Genomic DNA, 18,245 nt, shown 5'->3' with positions numbered 1-18,245 from the left:
GAGAGCATTTGCAGATTTTGATTAATAACCTTCTCTTGCTGCTAAGATGGTAATAGCCAGACATTGGAAAGCGGTAATAATAACAGGGCTGCCAGGATGGGAAAGGTGCTCGGGGGCGAACTGATGAAATATGATACGAAAGCACGGTCCCTGAGGGACAAGCTGCACATCTTTTATAAGCCATGGGCTCTACTGTGGACAGCAACTGAATCACAGACCTCTGCAAAATGCATCTTTATTTAATCACTGCCTAGGAGACATGATGTTGAGATGTTGGGGGGGGGGGAGGTGGAGAGGGGAAGTTGAAGAGGGAGTGGAATTTTCAGAGGCTGACAAGTTGGGTTACATTGTTGGTAATAAGCTGTTTAATTCTAGGCGCAGTCATGCTAGCTGGATTGTGTTCTGCATATGTATTATTGAATGAGCTGCATTGTTCTTCTTGAGCTTTAATAAAAATCATTGAACCCCCCCCCCCAAAAAAAAGTGCCTTTTTGGAACGATGACATAGGTAACCTGTTATAAAATTAGCCTCAGATGGGGGCAATTCTATAACTAGGTGTCTCCAATTAGGTGGGAGGAGTCTATTCCATAAAGCAACCCAGACACCTGGAGTCCCGTGGGCCAGAGGGGGGTCCCCATGGGAGTCCCGTGGGTTACGGGGGGATTCCCGCGGGACCCGTGGGATTCCCGCGATCCCCGTTCCCGTGCAGACCTCTACTCTGCAGGGAGTCATTGGCAATTCTCTTCTCATTGCCGATTCCGAGCAAGGTAACTGGATCCAAACTCTGTTTCATATCTTACCCTTGTTCTAGTTCTAAGTAGACTAGAACAATGAGGTAGTCTGGATACGTTCCCCTGATTACTTATATCTTTTACAGATACAATTATTATGTTATATACCAAAAAGATCTTTGCGTCCTGAGAATTTAGCTTTACTGAAGACGTCTGTGAACCCAAGACTTGTTGAGACCGGTAAAATAACTTTCTATTGCGCAGGAGTTAAGTTATGGAACTCCTTGGTGGGTCAGATACGAAATTGATGTGAAAAGGGTAGGTTTAGAAAATTATTAAAGACGCGGCTATTTGTAGATACCTTTTTTTTAGTTACTTTTGATAAAGTTGATGAACTATCCATGATCTTTTTTCCACATTATGGTATTTCCATGACGACTGTTTTTATATTAATTTTACTATATGTTTTTTCAACTATGTGTTTGGTTTTATTATGTGTTCATTTTAAATACTGTGTATGTAAATGATGTAAACCGTTTAGTTTTAAACGGCATATAATTTTTTTAAATAAATAAATATGTCACATAAATATAGCGATTTATCAGCATATCCAATCCAGCTAGTCTTCCTTTAAAGACCTTTGCATTATTTGTTTTAGATTTCAGAATACTAGAGCCCTCTGCTGGCTAGCTAGCCATTGAGCCAATGAAACCATACAACCTATTTGTATTACACTGGTAATAAGGCATTTAGAAATCTTCTCTGTCACAGCTCCTCAGCGGTGGAATGCACTACCCCAGGATTTAAGGGAAGAAAAAATACTTGACCGCTTCAAAGGGAAACTGAAGAGCCACCTGTTCAAAGATGCTTTCGCATTATAACCTCAACTTTACCAAACACCCATATTCAACAACAAAATTCTATTTTATTTTTATACCCTCACCTAGATGTTCTTACCTTGATGGTTTTTCTATGCTATAACGAATGTAGTTCCTCCCCGTCTTCCCTTCGTGCTCCAGTATGTCTATGTTAATGTGGAATTATGTCTATGCAGTTTTAGCATTGTATAATATTTATTTTTATTTTTGTATTTCGCCTAGAAATTTTTGATCGGCGATCATATCAAATTTTAATACAACGTGAAAACTTGAACGTAATAATGTCAGCACATTACAAACATTAGTACAACAGGCCATCTCATACAGTACGTCTCAAAGGACAGAACAGGGATGGTGAATCTTATCCAGACTATGGGACTGCTACACCTTTTTTAAGGTACCACCACATCTCTCAGACTAGAGGCCCTGAAACAGAACCCCACTGTAGCACCCTATCCCTGACTAAAAATTATTATAAATAAATACTGTAATACAATCAGTTACACTGTCAGCGTTTACTGACTTTCTGATGGTTCTCCATTTCTGGTAAAAAAAAAAAGATACTCCATTGACATTTTGGGGGTAATTTTATAAAGGTTCTGTTACATGTAAAGCCTGTTTCACATGTGTGGTAGTGCACGAGGTCTCCCAAACAAAGAGAGAAAGTCGTGTCAATAGTGTAATCACAAGGAATAAAAGACCCTTGGTCTTGAAAACCTAATTCATTATTTATTTTTTTACATTATTTAAATCTTTTTGTAATAAGTTAACAATTTAATTCATTATGTGCAAAAATATCAATCACTAAGATTTTAAAACATACATCCATAGAGTCGTGGTGTTCCAAAAGGCACTTGACTTTGTGTTGGAATAGGGCAAAAAAACCCCAAAGAAGTCCTTGTAAGGATTAGCTGTGTAGCCTTTCAATCAGTCTGTTGATCCAAATCCTTATGGGCCAATTTAGTACTTTGATTGATTGATTGGTCCAATCTCTTTTAGTTCAATCTTTAAAGTCTAATCCTTAGTTCAATCTTCTGAAGTGTCAATGGATCAACAGACTGACTGAAGGACTACACAGCTGATCCTTACAAGGACTTCTTTGGGGGTTTTTTGCCCTATTCCAACATAAAGTTAAGTGCCTTTTGGAACACTATGAATATGTGGATGTATGTTTTAAAATTTTAGTGATTTTTTCACTTGATAGTTTTGCATATAATGAATTAAATTGTTAACTTATTACAAAAAGATTTAAATAATGTAAAAAATAAATAATGAATTAGGTTTTCAAGACCAAGGGTCTTTTATTCCTTGTGATTATACAATTGACATACTGACTTTCTCTCTGTGTTTAGGTGACATCACTAAACATAGAATATCCTCCTAACTATTTATTTATTTTAAATATTTATTACCCACATTGTCCATTAGTTCTAAGTGGGGTACAATAGTAAACATACACAATTAAAAAATAAGCTACAAACTTAAACAGACATGGAGGGGCATTTTCGATAGAATGTCTAAGTTTGACTTTGAATGTTTCCTGCAAGATGCCCAAAGTTAGAGACAGAGAAATTGCCATTTTCAAAGCCAGCAACATTGCAAGATGTCCAATTTTTTTTTTTTTAATCACCTACTTAGACGTCTTGGCCACCAGGATGTCCAGCTTTGTTCACCTTTTTCGACCACAAAAACATCCAAGTTCAAAACATCCTAATCCAGACCATTTGGATGTGGGACGGGCCAACACTGTAATGGACTGGCCACACAGACATGCCCATAGAACAGTGTGTACTGCTGTGAACTTCACATAAAGGGTCCTAGAAGTACATCTCACCATAGCCTCCTTATAATTTATGGTGATCCCTCCAAAATTTCCCCAAAACCTACTATACCCACCTATCTATCACCCAATTGCTGCAGGTTGGAACCTATATGGCAGTATAAAAAGATTTTGGTGGGTTTTGGTGGGCTCACACTTTTCACCATAAATGTAGTGGTTATAGTGGCTTATGGGCCTGGTTCCTCCTCTCTATGGCTCACTAGCCCACCCACTAGGCTACTTAAGACACCTGTGTGATGCTCTACTAGGATGCTGCTGTTCTAGAGACAGGTATGTACTATTTCATTCAGATTTTTTTTTTTTGGGGGGGGGTAGGAGGGGCTCAGTTACCACTAGGGAAGTGGGTGGGGGGGGGCATGCTTTCATCCCTCCAGTGGTCATCTGGTTAGTTTGGGTACCTTTTTGGCACTTAGACACTGTTAAAACAGGTCTAGCTCATAACGTCTAAGCTCCATCCATCTAGGGGAAAGTTTGATTATTACCGCAAGATATCCAAGCTAAAGCCAGCTCAGAACACACCTCCAACACACCCCTTTTAGTTTTGGTTGCACAGTGGCTTGGACATTTCGCAAGATGTCCATAAAGATGGTTTCGAAAATTAGCAATTGGATGTTTTGGTGAGAAAAACATCCAAGTGCCGATTTATGCCGATTTTTTTAGACGTCTGTTTTGAAAATGTCCCTAATAGACAAAATGACAATTATACATAATCATCAGATAGCTTTTGTTACAGTATCACACATCATAATCTAGGGCTACTTAAAATCACAAATAAGCTTGTGCAAATAAAACTGTCTTCAGCTGCTTCCTAAATTTCAATAAACCTGGTAAAGGCAATGCATTCCTTAATTGTGCTCCTTCGATGTAAAACATGGACTCCCTGTACATAATTAACCTTACATTTTTAAAAGATGGAACATTCAATAAGAATTTGTCAACTGAACACAGGTTACGCATATGTTTGCAAAGGCGAAGTGCAGTAGCTAAGGTGACAAGGCCCTCTTTATTCAAAATTTTATACATTAAGCACAAGACTTTAAACTCGATCCTTAACTTGACTGTGTAACTTCTTCAGGACTAGTGTGATGTGATCAGTCTTTGATACACCGGCCCCCATCGAGCAGCAGCATTTTGGGCAATCTGTATTACCTGAACTAAATATTTAGGAAGACCTAAATAAAGTGAGTTACACTTTTCCCTCCATATTCACGGTGATTGGGGGATGAACAGACCCGCAAATACAGAAAAACCACAAATAACTTTTTCATATTTTCTCTGTGAAAACTGGGAAGCAACAATTTTCTCTGTGTAGGTTGGGAAACAGCGATTTTCTCTGTGCACGCTGAAGTAAGTGTTGGGAAAAACGCACAAAAATTTTTATTGGTACAGTACTCATGGATGATATAATTTGGGGGGAGGAGCCAGCATGCTAAAAACCACATATAATCAAAATCGCGAGTGATGAAACCGCAAATACAGAGGAAAAAGTATACAGTAATCAAAAATCAGAGGAATCATTACATATGTCACAAATTTGAGAGGTGGGCTCCATTATAAACTGCATTTCATAAATATTGTTCATTGTTATTTGTCTGATGAAACACATAAAAGAATACCTTTGTTCAACCACTACTCGACACTCTTACTAGTAATTCTGTGCATCCTACATGTGCAAAGCAGTTGCATCTCAGTGCTTCATAAGATGTGGCGGTATGCAGGCACACACGCTAAGGGCTAGATTCTCAAAACTTTGCGGCAAAAACCGATGGGCCGCTGCCGCAGCTGTTATTGTAGCGATTTCAAAAAGGCGAGTCATTCTCAAAAAACTGGGCGTTCAAATGAGGTTGGCAGAGAGTAGCAAAGGTTCGCTAAATTTACATGAGACGAGTCGCCGGTGATAATGATCGGCACATGCACAGAATACCCCATGAAAGAGGCGTAAATATGTGCATGTGCCGGGGACAGCAACGCCGTAAACGGTTTGTCAATCATAGGTGTGCCAGCGCTATTAGATGAAGGGAAGGGAAGAGAGATGCAATGTTGACTTTCAATAAGCGTGCATAAGACATGCCTTTTCTCCCCACCCACCCAAAGCTGCTAGAATTCATGTAAATCTTGTAATTTGTTTTTAATGTCAAATTTTATCATGCCACAATAGGGCAATAGGGATTAACCTTTTCCTATTGTGTGTCCCGGATGACAGGACAATCCAAAAATGTTGTTGCCATCGTGGATAAACAGTCTGTATAGACTATAACATCGGGATCTGGATAGTCCCTTCAGTTGTCATTATCCCTCCTTTCTCTGCACCCCACCCACATCAATAACACCAAACACATTACTGTGGTAAATAGCCGCAGCTCTTTATTAAATCACATTAACCAATAAATTAACTTGCATAAATTAACATCATTAACATATTGAACCTCAATTAACAATCAACCTCAGCAAGCTCCTCCCGAGCTACCCTGTGTAAACAGTACCTTTGCCCCCGACCCCGCCACCAACAGCAAGTGTCTGAGGGGTGGCATGACCTCATGCCCCTTTAACCCGGGTCACCTGACCCCAAGGCACGGCTCCCAGCCGGCCCACCGCTCATCGCCGGATGAGCCCCAGCACCCAGTAGCTCGGGAGACCCGCCTCCCATGCCACTCAATCTCATTAAAGGGAGGGAGGGTGGGCAAATTCTGCCTTGGAGGACCTGCAACGAACTTAGTCCTCCAAGGCTCGTCTCTAAAAACCCTCTGCAGAAACGCCCCCTTTCTCTACACTACCCTACCCCTGCCTCTCCTTTTGGCGCGAACCCCTCCCCTTCTTCGATACCCTTCTCCTTCTAACGGTTCTCATCCCCACCCCCCCTTCCTATCTTGCCTGCATACAACCCCAGGGCCTCCCAGCCCCGTGTTAAACTCCGCCCTTTGAGACTAGCTCTCGTGCTCCTTCATAAAGAGCCAGGAACACAAAATATTTGAATTTACAGACTTATGACTTATTTACATTATGTTTACAATAGCCGTAAATGATAATGGCGAATAATACAAAACTTTGCTAAAATAATTACGATTGGAACCAGCGTAACGTAAAATTTATTACGATAGGAAAAGGTTAAGAATTACCAAAGCTAAGTACCGCTATATCTTATGATAAATCAATGTACAGAAATTATTAATTAAAGAATTATGAAGTAAATTAAGCTAAATACTTAAAAAAAAAAACCAACCCGCTAAGTTAACTAATAAGTAGCATTCAGCTTTAACGGGATCAATGAGGACGCAAACCACCTGAAGTTATGCTACTCGGTGGTAGTTTGAGGATCCTTGAACGTTGAAGCCTTGCTATGTGGTGCAGATAGGGAATGACTGCTGTATGAGTTGGACTTTCCTTTCTTGAAGATTTATTATCAGGATCTAAATTTTATCATGAACCACAGCCAGAAATATAGCTATGATGCACGCGCTCAAGTAGTATGCTTTTGTCACCCCCCTCCCCCCCAAAAAAGACTAAGGGCTCCTTTTACAAAGGTGCGCTAACGTTTTTAGCGCACGCACTGGATTAGCGCATGCTACCCAAAAAAACTAATGCCTGGTCAAGAGGAGGCAGTAGCGACTAGCGCACAAGGCATTTTAGCACGCGCTAAGCGTGCGCTAAAACCGCTAGCATGCCTTTGTAAAAGGAGCCCTATAATTTATGTGAATCGTGTAATTTTTTTTTTTTTTTTTCATGAAACACAGTCAAAACGTACGCCAGCGATGCAGAATTGTGGCCATGTCAATAGTAGGCACCGTAAATGTAAGCCGGTAAAACTCTGGCTATTAAGACGTCCAAGTGCCGACTTAAGCGGATTTTTGGACGTTTCAAAGTTTTGATTATGCTTCCCACTGTGTCCACGGACTTTGCACTGAAAATGACCCATCGACAAAAAACAGAAAAGCTGTTGAGAATGAAAATAAATTAATTTTGTTGCCTGGGATTTTTATTAACCACCCTTTTCATGGAGAGATTTCATCCAAAGCCGTTTACAATACATTGAATTTTCTCTCTAAATTTATGATTGATCACCTCCTATTATAGTGGTCTAAGAAGGGGTTAATCTGTATGATGTATTGAAAGAGCTTATTTTTTGGTTTGCAATTTTTCTTCCCTGTATTTAATGGAACAAGAATTATTCTTGTAAAATTTGATTGTATAATTATAAATAAATAAATAAAATACATTGAATGGCAATATCAACGAAGAAATCTAGGGCATCTAATAAGTCATTTAACTTACTATAGCTCCCCTCAGCCTCAGACAGTCATTCTCCTCATCAATTTGAACATTTCCTGCAACAAAAGAAGATGGAGGGAAGTCTATGTTAACAGCCACGCTTTATTTAATGAGTCGAGCGCTGTATTAATCCTTTGGGCTACATCCTAAGCTGTTGCTTCGTCTTTAGTTATACAAACCTCTGTCAACACTCCTTCTGAGCGCTCCTGCCACGCTACTTTCTGCTGCTTCTCTGTCCAACCACAAACTTCTTCAGCACTCACCAGTACATGCCGTGTTTCCCCGAAAATAAGACACTGTCTTATATTAATTTTGGGTCCTAAAAATGCACTAGGGCTTATTTTCAGGGGATAGTTTTTTTGCGTGTTTGTGTACACTCGATCATCTCTCACCCATCCCCTTGTGCAGCATCTTTCGATCCCTCCCTCCCATCCCCCCCGTGCAGCAGAACCTCGAAAGCAATTTCATTGTGTTGTGTTAGATCTAATCTAATCTAAGCATTGTTCTTGTATGCCACGTTTCCTATAAAATAAAGCTTTAAATGGTTAACAAATAAAACAAATTACAGATCGTCCTTAACCAAACTGAATGGCAGATGTCATAACATTTCTGAAATAAAAAAAAGTCTTGGGATCTTTGTGGAACAGAAAATACGAAGTCATTTCCCCCCGTACAGCAGAACCCCGTCAACCCTCCCACCGGAAGGCTGACATACCTCCGTTCTAAACAGCGGCGGCGGCAGCACTGAACAGGCTGCTTCGCGGTCTTCCCTGCCAGGGCCTTCCCTGTGCTGCGTCACTGATGATGATGTGGCACAGGAAAGGCCCTGGCAGGGAAGGCCACGAAGCAGCCTGTTCAGTGCTGCCACCGCTGCTGTTTCGAATGGAGGTATGTCGGCCTCACAGTAGGAGGGTTGGCGGGGGTTCTGCTGGCGGGATGGAAAGGAGGGATGGAAAGATGCTGCGCAAGAGGATGGGTGAGAAGGGAGGAAAGATGCTGCACATGGGGGGGGGGTGGAGGAGAAAGCGATGTTGCCTGCAAATTGGGAGTGTCAGGGACATTCGGGAGGGGCTTATTTTCGGGGTAGGTCTTATTATCAGGGAAACACAGTAGTAGTTGAGGCAGGCCAGCAACTGCTCCTTCGCCCACTAATCTAAGGTTCTCTTTACTCACCATGCTCTAGAAGAAAGCAAGTAATGTGCTACCAAATCACATAGTTGCCTAGTAACTCAGCGCTACAGATTCCAAAGTGCTGCTTTGAAGTGAACAAGGCACAGGGCACTGCATGAACACTTGAAATATCCAACACACTCTATCAATAATTGCTTACAGTGGGCCAAGGTCATCTACTGTACATGCAGACTGAGCTTAGTCCAGACTAGGAGGGATGCCGGAAAGGCATTAGAGAGCAGGAAAAATCGTACAACTAGGGTGAGTGCTGTAGAGATGTACAGAGGGGCCCGTCTGTGTTGAAGCTGTGCAATGCTAACCCCATAGAGCCGGGCAGCACGGGCACCTAAGAAGCTCTTTACAGCAAATAGTGCATGCACCTGAAAACCTCTGCAACTCTGCAAAGGCTCTCATGAATAGATGGAGATGACAGAATATTCGTTTAGCCTTTTTTTTGTTGTTCTAGTCTTTGCTATGCACTCTAGACAAAAGTTAAATGCATTTAGAGAAAGTCACAGGACAATTTACAAAGACATTTGTGGGGATAAATAGTAATTTATGCATGCAAATTAGTTGTCTGAAAACTTTCCTTCTTCAACTCAGCTAGAAGTACACAGATTTCACCATGCACATCTCTTTGAGCTATGTTTCTATCTACCTAGACCATTTTTAAATCCCTTGACTACTGTATCATTACCACTAAGGGAAGAGAGCCTTTGGCTAACACAGTCTCTGTATCTGGAGACAAAAGGAGTGAAAGCAGTAACAGAATCTATCAAAGGGAGTGGGTAAAATGAGGATCCCACGGATCTAAAGCACACGTCCTTAAAAAGAAAGCAGCCATGGTGCAGTGTCTGCAGGGATCTTCATTTGAACTCCTGCGGACCTCATAGATTCTGCTCGCCTCCGCAGACCCCACAGATCCAAAGATCATCTTAATCCCCATCCTACAGATACAGCTACCGATCTTCTGGATCCGTGGGGGTCCACAGGAGGGGGGGTAAGATAAGGATCCATGGGGTGAGTGGGATCCATGGGGGTCTATGGGAACCCTTGTTTAAAAAAAAAAATCACTTTTTTTTTTAATTATTTATCAACATTTATGAAATACATTCTCTTACTAAAGTAATATGGAAAGAAAATGTATATTTTAATCCACAAATTTCCCAATAAGAATTATACACTTTTCTTACATTAGACCACAAACTGAGTAAATGAGGGAGAAATCATTAAAGGATAAGGAAATCCTAATTAAGAAAACCTATTGAATAAGTTCTTAGCATTCTCCAGCAGTAAATTCATATACCAATAACATGCAATAACCCTCGATCCTTAAGCTATTTTCTTAAGAACTATAAAGGCTTTCAATTGTTCAGGAACAAATATATATATATATTTTGAATCTCCCAAAGATATCAAACCTTTGCAGGAATAAAGGAGCCTAAATGTGGCCCTATGTCCAACGTGTCTTGCATATAAGCAAGAAAAGCTTTTCGTCGTTCTTGTGTTACTTTTGAGACATCCGGAAAAATCAAAATCTTTTGCCCAAGAAAAAAGGTCTTAGACTTGCAGAAGTAAATTTTCAGAGCATTATTTAAATCTTGTTCAAAAACAAAGGAGGCAACTAATGTAGCTCTCTAAGTAGGATTCATTTATTGACTGCTCCAATATAGGTGACATATTCTTTTAAGTCCAGTTCTTGTTGTCCTGAAGGTTGCATTATTAAATCATCAAAGAAGGGCTTTTTTTGAAGCCCCTAAGTAGAATACCTTATTTAACAGGGGGAATCATATCTAAGGAAAAATGTAAAACCTCTGTAAGGTATTTCTTAAACATCAATTGGTAGGATCCCCCGATCCTTAAGAAAATTCAAAACACGTAGATTTAATCTTCTATTGAAATTCTCCAATTGTTCAATTTTCCTTCTAAATTGAATCTGATCTTTAATCATGGTAACATAAGAACATAAGAATAACCTTACTGGGTCAGACCAATGGTCCATCAAGCTCAGTAGCCCGTTCTCATGGTGGCAAATCCAGGTCCCTAGTACCTGGCCAAAACCCAAGGAGTAGCAACATTCCATTCAGAATCCTAAAGAATAGCAAGATTCTGGAATCCCAAAGAGTAACAAAAGATTACGGAACCCCAAAGAGTAGCAACATTCCATGCTACCGATCCAGGAAAAGCAGTGGCTTCCCCCATGTCTTTCTCAATAACAGACTATGGACTTTTCCTCCAAACATTTCTTAAAACCAGCTATGCTATCTGCTCTTACCACAACCTCTGGCAATGCATTCCAGAGCTTAACTATTCTCCGACTAAAATAAAATTTCCTCCTATTGGTTTTAAGAGTATTTCCCTGTAACTTCATCGAGTGTCCCCTAGTCTTTGTAATTTTTGAAGGGGTGAAAAATCGATCCACTTGTACTCGTTCTATTCCACTCAGGATTTTATACCTTGGATGGTACCTTGGACATTCTGAAGAGATAGTATATCTGTTTGAAGTTTTTGATATTTTATAGCAGTATCATTTTTAAAGTCCTCAATAGTTTAGACATAATATCCATTTTTGAAGTTAAAGTTATTACCTCTTCAGCGGGCTTCTCCATCACTGATGTTAACTCTGTAATAGCTTTCCAAATCGATTCAAGGGTAATCCCCTTAGAAGCACCTGGACTTCCAGTGATTTGAAGTCGATCTTGACGTCCTTTTGGTGGGGAGCTGCGCTCGCACAGGGCGTCCTTCGACCTTATCCAAGGAGTCGCCGGGTGCTCTGGCGTTAATCCCACTTCCGATGCTGGACAGGGAGGCTGAATTGGTTCCGAAGGAGAAAGTGAGACATTGGGCTCCAAAGACTCAGCCGTTCCTTCCGGCTGAGTCATCGCTGAGCTCTCTACTCCGGATTGAACCGGGATCCCAAAGTATTGCTCCAGATTCTGCTGTACCGGTGAGGACATACGATCCAGTAAGGAAGGATTTCACACTATCCCTTTTCTTTATAGTATGTGGAATTATAATCAAAGAGAAAAAGCAAAGCAAAGCAAACCAATAATGCAGAGGAAGACACAGAGCTCACTGGTTCCTGCCGCCATCTTGATTCCCCCCAAAATCACTTTTCATTTTTTATTTAAACAGCTTGAGGACTGTGCCAATTTTAAGCACTACCTAAAGAAAATATATAAATATATATATATATATATATATATATATATATATATATATATATATATATATATATATATATACACACTGTATACTGTATATACAGGGTGCCCACAAAAACACTTCTTGGTTTTAAATGGTTACAAAACCAAAATTTATTGGAATATTCTTTCACCTTTGAGGCTATAGTTTTATCAACTCATAAAGTTTCATATTGAATCTGTTGATTACATACACTCGATGTGCACCCCATCTGTTACTCGGCAAACATCGATGCGATAATCGAGCTCGTAACAGACTCTCCGAAGCATATCCGGCGTGATCGCATTTATAGCTTCAGTGATGTGTTCCTGCAGATCATCCATAGTTGCAGGTAGTGGAGGTCCGTGCACTCTCTTTCATGTACCCCCAAGGGAAAATGTCACAAACAGTAATGTCCGGTGATCTCGGGGGCCACTTATGGAACACCTGGTCATTTTGTCGCTTTGCATTGTCTAACGGTTGTAACTTCTGCATCAATTGCAGCTTATAAGAGTGAAAGTGCAAGCCAATGATATGGTTTCTCAAAGGAGGCAGTTGAGCAAACTTGAAGGGCTGAAGTTAGGACTCAAAGTGGTGAACTGGGTTAGAAACTGGCTGTCGGACAGACGCCAGAGGGTGGTGGTTAATGGAATTCGCTCGGAGGAAGGAAAGGTGAGTAGTGGAGTCCCTCAGGATTCGGTGCTGGGGTCAATCCTGTTCAATATGTTTGTGAGTGACATTGCTGAAGGGTTAGAAGGAAAAGTGTGCCTTTTTGCAGATGATACCAAGATTTGTAACAGAGTAGACACCAAAGAGGGAGTGGAAAATATGAAAAAGGATCTGCAAAAGTTAGAGGAATGGTCTAATGCCTGGCAACTAAAATTCAATGCAAAGAAATGCAGAGTAATACATTTGGGGATTAATAATCGGAAGGAACTGTATATGCTGGGAGGAGAGTAGCTGATATGCATGGATGGGGAGAGGGACCTTGGGGTGATAGTGTCCATAGATCTAAAGGTGAAAAAACAGTGTGACAAGGCAGTGGCTGCTGCCAGAAGGATGCTGGGATGTATAAAGAGAGGCGTAGCCAGTAGAAGGAAGAAGGTGTTGATGCCCTGTACAGGTCATTGGTAAGGCCCCACTTGAAGTATAGTGTTCAGTTTTGGAGACTATATCTGGCGAAGGACGTAAGAAGATTGAAGCGGTCCAGAGGAGGGTGACAAAATTGATAGGAGGCTTGTTCCAGAAGATGTATGAAAGCCCTGAATAGGTATACCCTAGAGGAAAGGAGAGACAGGGGAGATATGATTCAGACGTTCAAATACTTGAAGGGTATTAACGTAGAACATAATCTTTTCCAGAGAAAGGAAAATGGTAAAACCAGAGAACATAATTTGAGGTTGAGGGGTGGTAGATTCAAAGGCAATGTTAGGAAATTCTACTTTACAGAGAGGGTGGTGGATGCCTGGAATGCGCTCCCGAGAGAGGAGGTGGAGAGTAAAACTGTGACTGAGTTCAAAGAAGCGTGGGATGAACACAGAGGATCTAGAATCAGAAAATAATATTAAAAATTGAACTAAGGCCAGTACTGGTCAGACTTGCATGGTCTGTGTCTGTATATGGCCGTTTGGTGGAGGATGGGCTGGGGAGGGCTTCAATGGCTGGGAGGGTGTAGAGGGGCTGGAGTAGGTTTTAACGGAGATTTCGGCAGTTGGAACCCAAGCACAGTATCGGGTAGAGCTTTGGATTCTTGCCCAGAAATAGCTAAGAGGAAAAATTTAACAAATTTAAATTGAATCAGATTGGGCAGACTGGATGGACCATTCGGATCTTTATCTGCCGTCATCTACTATGTTACTATAGAAACATAGAATATGACGGCAGAAAAGGGCCAACGGCCCAACTAGTCTGCCCAATCATGATCCCTTCCACCCTCGAGAAACTATCCTCTATCATACCTCAATAGCGACCCCACATGTTTGTCCCATCGTTTCTTGAAGTCGAGAGTGATACTAGCCTCGACTACCTGACGTGGAAGACCATTCCATCTATCAATCACTCTCTCGGTAAAGAAGTATTTCCTGGTGTCCCCATGGAATCTTCCTCCCCTAAGTTTTAGCGGATGTCCTCTTGTCACCATGGGACCAGTAAGAGTGAAGATTTCCTCCTCCTCCTCGATGTGGCCCGTTATGTACTTGAAAGTTTCTATCATGTCCCCCTTTCTCTGCGCTCCTCGAGCGAGTATAAGCGCAGACTGCTCAGACGATCTTCATATGAAAGATCTTTAAGTCCTGAGACCATCTTTGTGGCCATTCTCTGAACTGACTCAATTCTCTTCACATCCTTTTGGTAATGTGGCCTCCAAAACTGGACGCAGTACTCCAGGTGCGGTCTCACCATGGATCTATATAATGGCATTATAACTTCGGGCTTTCGGCTGATAAAGCTTCTTCTAATGCAGCCAAGCATTTGTCTATCCTTTGCTGAGGCTTTCTCCACCTGATGTGCAGCCTTCATGTCTTCACGGATGATTTCTCCCAAGTCCCTTTCTACTTCAGTTTTTGTTAAGTTTTCTCCATTTAGGGTATATGTAGTGCAAGGATTCCCACTACCAAGATGCATCACCTTACATTTTTTGGCATTAAAGTTTAGTTGCCAAGTACTGGACCATTGTTCTAGCAAAAGTAGGTCTTGTTCCATAGTGTTTTGCGCGGTTGCGCTGTTAGGTTCAGTTGCCCTGCCCACAACGTTGCACAGTTTAGCATCGTCGGCAAATGACGCAATTTTGCCTCGAAGTCCTTGAGTCAGATCCCTTACAAAGATATTAAATAGCATTGGGCCCAAGACCGAGCCCTGCGGCACTCCACTGTTCACTTTTGACAATTTTGAGAGAGTACCGTTTACCATCGCCCTTTGAAGTCTGTCGCTAAGCCAGTCTTCCACCCATGCAGTCAGCGTTCCTCCTAGTCCCATCGCGTTCAATAACCTGCGGTGTGGAACACTATCAAAAGCTTTACTAAAGTCCAAATAAAAAATGCATGAATATGAAAAGTAAAACTAAAGACCCCCCACCCCCTTAAAATACTAAAAAAAACATGAAAAATCATACACTACATAAATTATAAGATGACCAAACTAATCCATGTGATATCATCTTGTGGAGGAGGTTCTCCTGTTGTATAACCTGACAAATTTGTAGCAGCTTTCAGACACAAGTTCAAAATGTTCTGTAAACAGACACAGAAATAAACTTACACATAAGCTCATACAATGTTATTGACAGAAGATTCATCATCATTGAAGTAAAATACAATAAGTTCATGGGCCGTACAGGCTGCAAACAAGTGGGTACCTGAGATGGGGGAAGATAAAGTAACCTGCCCTAGGGTGGAAAGAAGTGTGAGTGTCAAGAAAGATATAGCGACACTAGAAAAGGTTCAAAGAAGAGCGACCAAGATGATAAACTCCTCTCGTATGAGGAAAGACTAAAACAGTTAGGGCTTCTCAGCTTGGAAAAGAGAAGGCTGAGGGGAGATATGATTGAAGTCTACAAAATCCTGAATGGAGTAAAACTGGTACAAGTGGATCGATTTTTCACTCTGTCAAAAATTACAGGGAAATACTTTTAAAACCAATAGGAGGAAAAAATTTTTCCACTCAGAGAATAGTTTAGCTCTGGAAAGCATTGCCAGAGGTTATGGTAAGAGTGGATAGCGTAGCTGGTTTTAAGAAAGGTTTGGACAATTTCCTGGAGGAAAAGTCCACAGTCTGTTATTGAGAAAGACATGGGGGAAGCCACTGCTTGCCCTGGATCGGTAGCATGGAATGTTGCTACTCTTTGGGGTTCTGGAATCTTTTGTTACTCTTTGGGGTTCTGGAATCTTTTATTACTCTTTGGGGTTCCAGAATCTTTTGTTACTCTTTGGGATTCCAGAATCTTGTTATTCTTTAGGATTCTGAATGGAATGTTGCTACTCCTTGGATTTTGGCTAGGTACTAGGGACCTGGATTGGCCACCGTGAGAACGGGCTACTGGGCTTAATGGACCATTGGCCTGACCCAGTAAGGCCATTACTATGTAAGTGGTATTTGAACTCTCCCCATCACGCTAACCACTAGTCTACTTCTCCCAGGAATAGAAACAAAGTAAATTCCCTAATACCTTTTAAAGGACAGTAAGATATGCATCTCTGTAAGGATCAGTCTTTAATCTGTAAAAGAGTGCTGGCTTGGCTGAACTCTGGGTTTTAAGTTACATTTTCAGTATAAAAAGGGTATATGGGACCATATAACGTATAACTACTCATTCTCGGCAAGCCTTAAAACATTGCCCATTCCCACTTGTTGGTTCTGATGAGCTGCTGCTGTAACTCTGATTTCCTTTGCAGTTAGTCTCTAATCAGAAAACACCATCCCCAACAAGGTTCATGAGGTCAATGAGTAGCCGCCGAGTCTGAATGCTAAGGACTAATGACATGCTGGAGAATGAAAAAAAAAAAAAAACTTTGATGTGTTCCAGATGTTGTATCAACCTGACTGCACGCCCGATGAACATCATTGTACAGCAAAAGGTCACTTAAAAAAAAAAAAAAAAAGCATATAATGAACAATTGTCACAAAATCTACATCCTCACAGTAATGAGGTACATTAGATTGATTGTGAGCCCGCCGAGACAGACAGGGAATAATGCTTGAGTACCTGAATAAACTCATGTAAACCGTTCTGAATTCTCCTGGGAGAACGGTATAGAAAATTGAATAAATAAAAAAAATAATAATAATAATAATGAGTTCCCTTCTCAGTTTTTGATTTTAGCAGATAGGGCCTGTAAGGGCCATCTAGTCTGCCCTGTTTGCTTCCTTTTTGACTGTACCATAGACTACTGTTAATCTCTAGTGTTCAAGTCACTCCTTCTAGCATGCATTTTTGAATTCTGTTTCTGGTTTTACCTCCACCATCTCTCCAGGGTACACTGGGTTCTATGGCATTATAAATGGAGCCAAACCGAGCAGACCAGATGGGCCTTCTGTACTATCAGGCCTGTATTCAGTGATATTTAACTAGCCAGGAACAGCACCTGGCCACTTATATGGCTAAGCACTAAGATGGCCACTGAAAATTAGCGCTCAGCAGCTAGTGGATAGAAACATGACGGCAGATTAAGACCAAATGGCCCATTCATTCTGCCCATCTGCAGCATCCAGTATCTCCTCCTCTCCCTAAGAGATCCCATGTGCCTGCCTGTTATTGAGAAAGACATGTGGGGAAGCCACTGCTTGCCCTGGATCGGTAGCATGGAATGTTGCTACTCTTTGGGGTTCCGGAATCTTTTGTTACTCTTTAGGATTCTGAATGGAATGTTGCTACTCTTTGGGTTTTGGCCAGCTACTAGGGACCTGGATTGGCCACCGTGAGAACAGGCTACTGGGCTTGATGGGCTGATCCAGTAAGGCTATTCTTACGTTCTTATGTCCCACACTTTCATGAATTCAAATACAGACTTTGCCAACACCATCTCTACCAGGAGCCTATTCCACACATCTACCACTCTTTCTATATATTTAAAAAAAGTATTTCTAATGCTACTACTTATCATTTCTATAGTGCTATCAAATATACCCAGTACTGTACATCATAACATAGAAGAGACAGTCCCTCCTTGGAAGAGTCTACAATTGGACAAGAAGGTGCATCTACTATACACAGTGCTTCGATAGGGGAATTGTAGAGGGAATGATAAGACAGATACTGGTGTTTAGCAGTTAGCTCTCAGTTTGGAATTAAAAGCAGCTTCAAGAATCAAGAAGTGGTGCTTGAGTGTGGATTTGAATACTGCCAGAGATGGAACCTGGCGTACTGAGTCAGGGAGTTAGTTCCAGGCATAGGGTGCAGCAAAGTAGAAGGGCCGGAGTCTGAAGTTGAGTGTAGAAGAGTTGGCTCAAGCAAAGATTTAAAGAGGTACAGGGGGGAAGGGAGGGTGCGAATGTGGCATGGGGTGAAAAAGGAGTGAGGGGGGTGGTATCGTCCTAGGCACCTCCTACCCTCACTACGCCACAGTACAACATCAGTAGCGCGCAGGACAATTTTACCCTGAGGATTCCGCTCCATCAAATGTGCGCAGGGCGGGGTTTGCGGCAATGTTAAAATTGAGACCGCAGCTGCATCCCCCGAACGA

General features: G+C 41.4%; 1 protein-coding gene across 1 annotated transcript in view; it reads right to left on the bottom strand.

Annotated features, from left to right (window-relative positions):
- Nucleotides 1-18,245, bottom strand: part of ZBTB7C (zinc finger and BTB domain containing 7C) — a 515,986-nt gene that overhangs the window by 371,553 nt on the left and 126,188 nt on the right. The window contains exon 3 of the mRNA XM_033934830.1: nt 7,720-7,772. The gene's annotated coding sequence lies outside the window, so the exon portion shown is untranslated. The remainder of the gene's footprint in view (nt 1-7,719; nt 7,773-18,245) is intronic.

The sequence above is a fragment of the Geotrypetes seraphini genome, chromosome 1 (assembly GCF_902459505.1).
Source record: "Geotrypetes seraphini chromosome 1, aGeoSer1.1, whole genome shotgun sequence".
Classification (NCBI taxonomy): Eukaryota; Metazoa; Chordata; class Amphibia; order Gymnophiona; family Dermophiidae; genus Geotrypetes; species Geotrypetes seraphini.
This window is presented reverse-complemented; position numbering and strand designations above follow the sequence as displayed.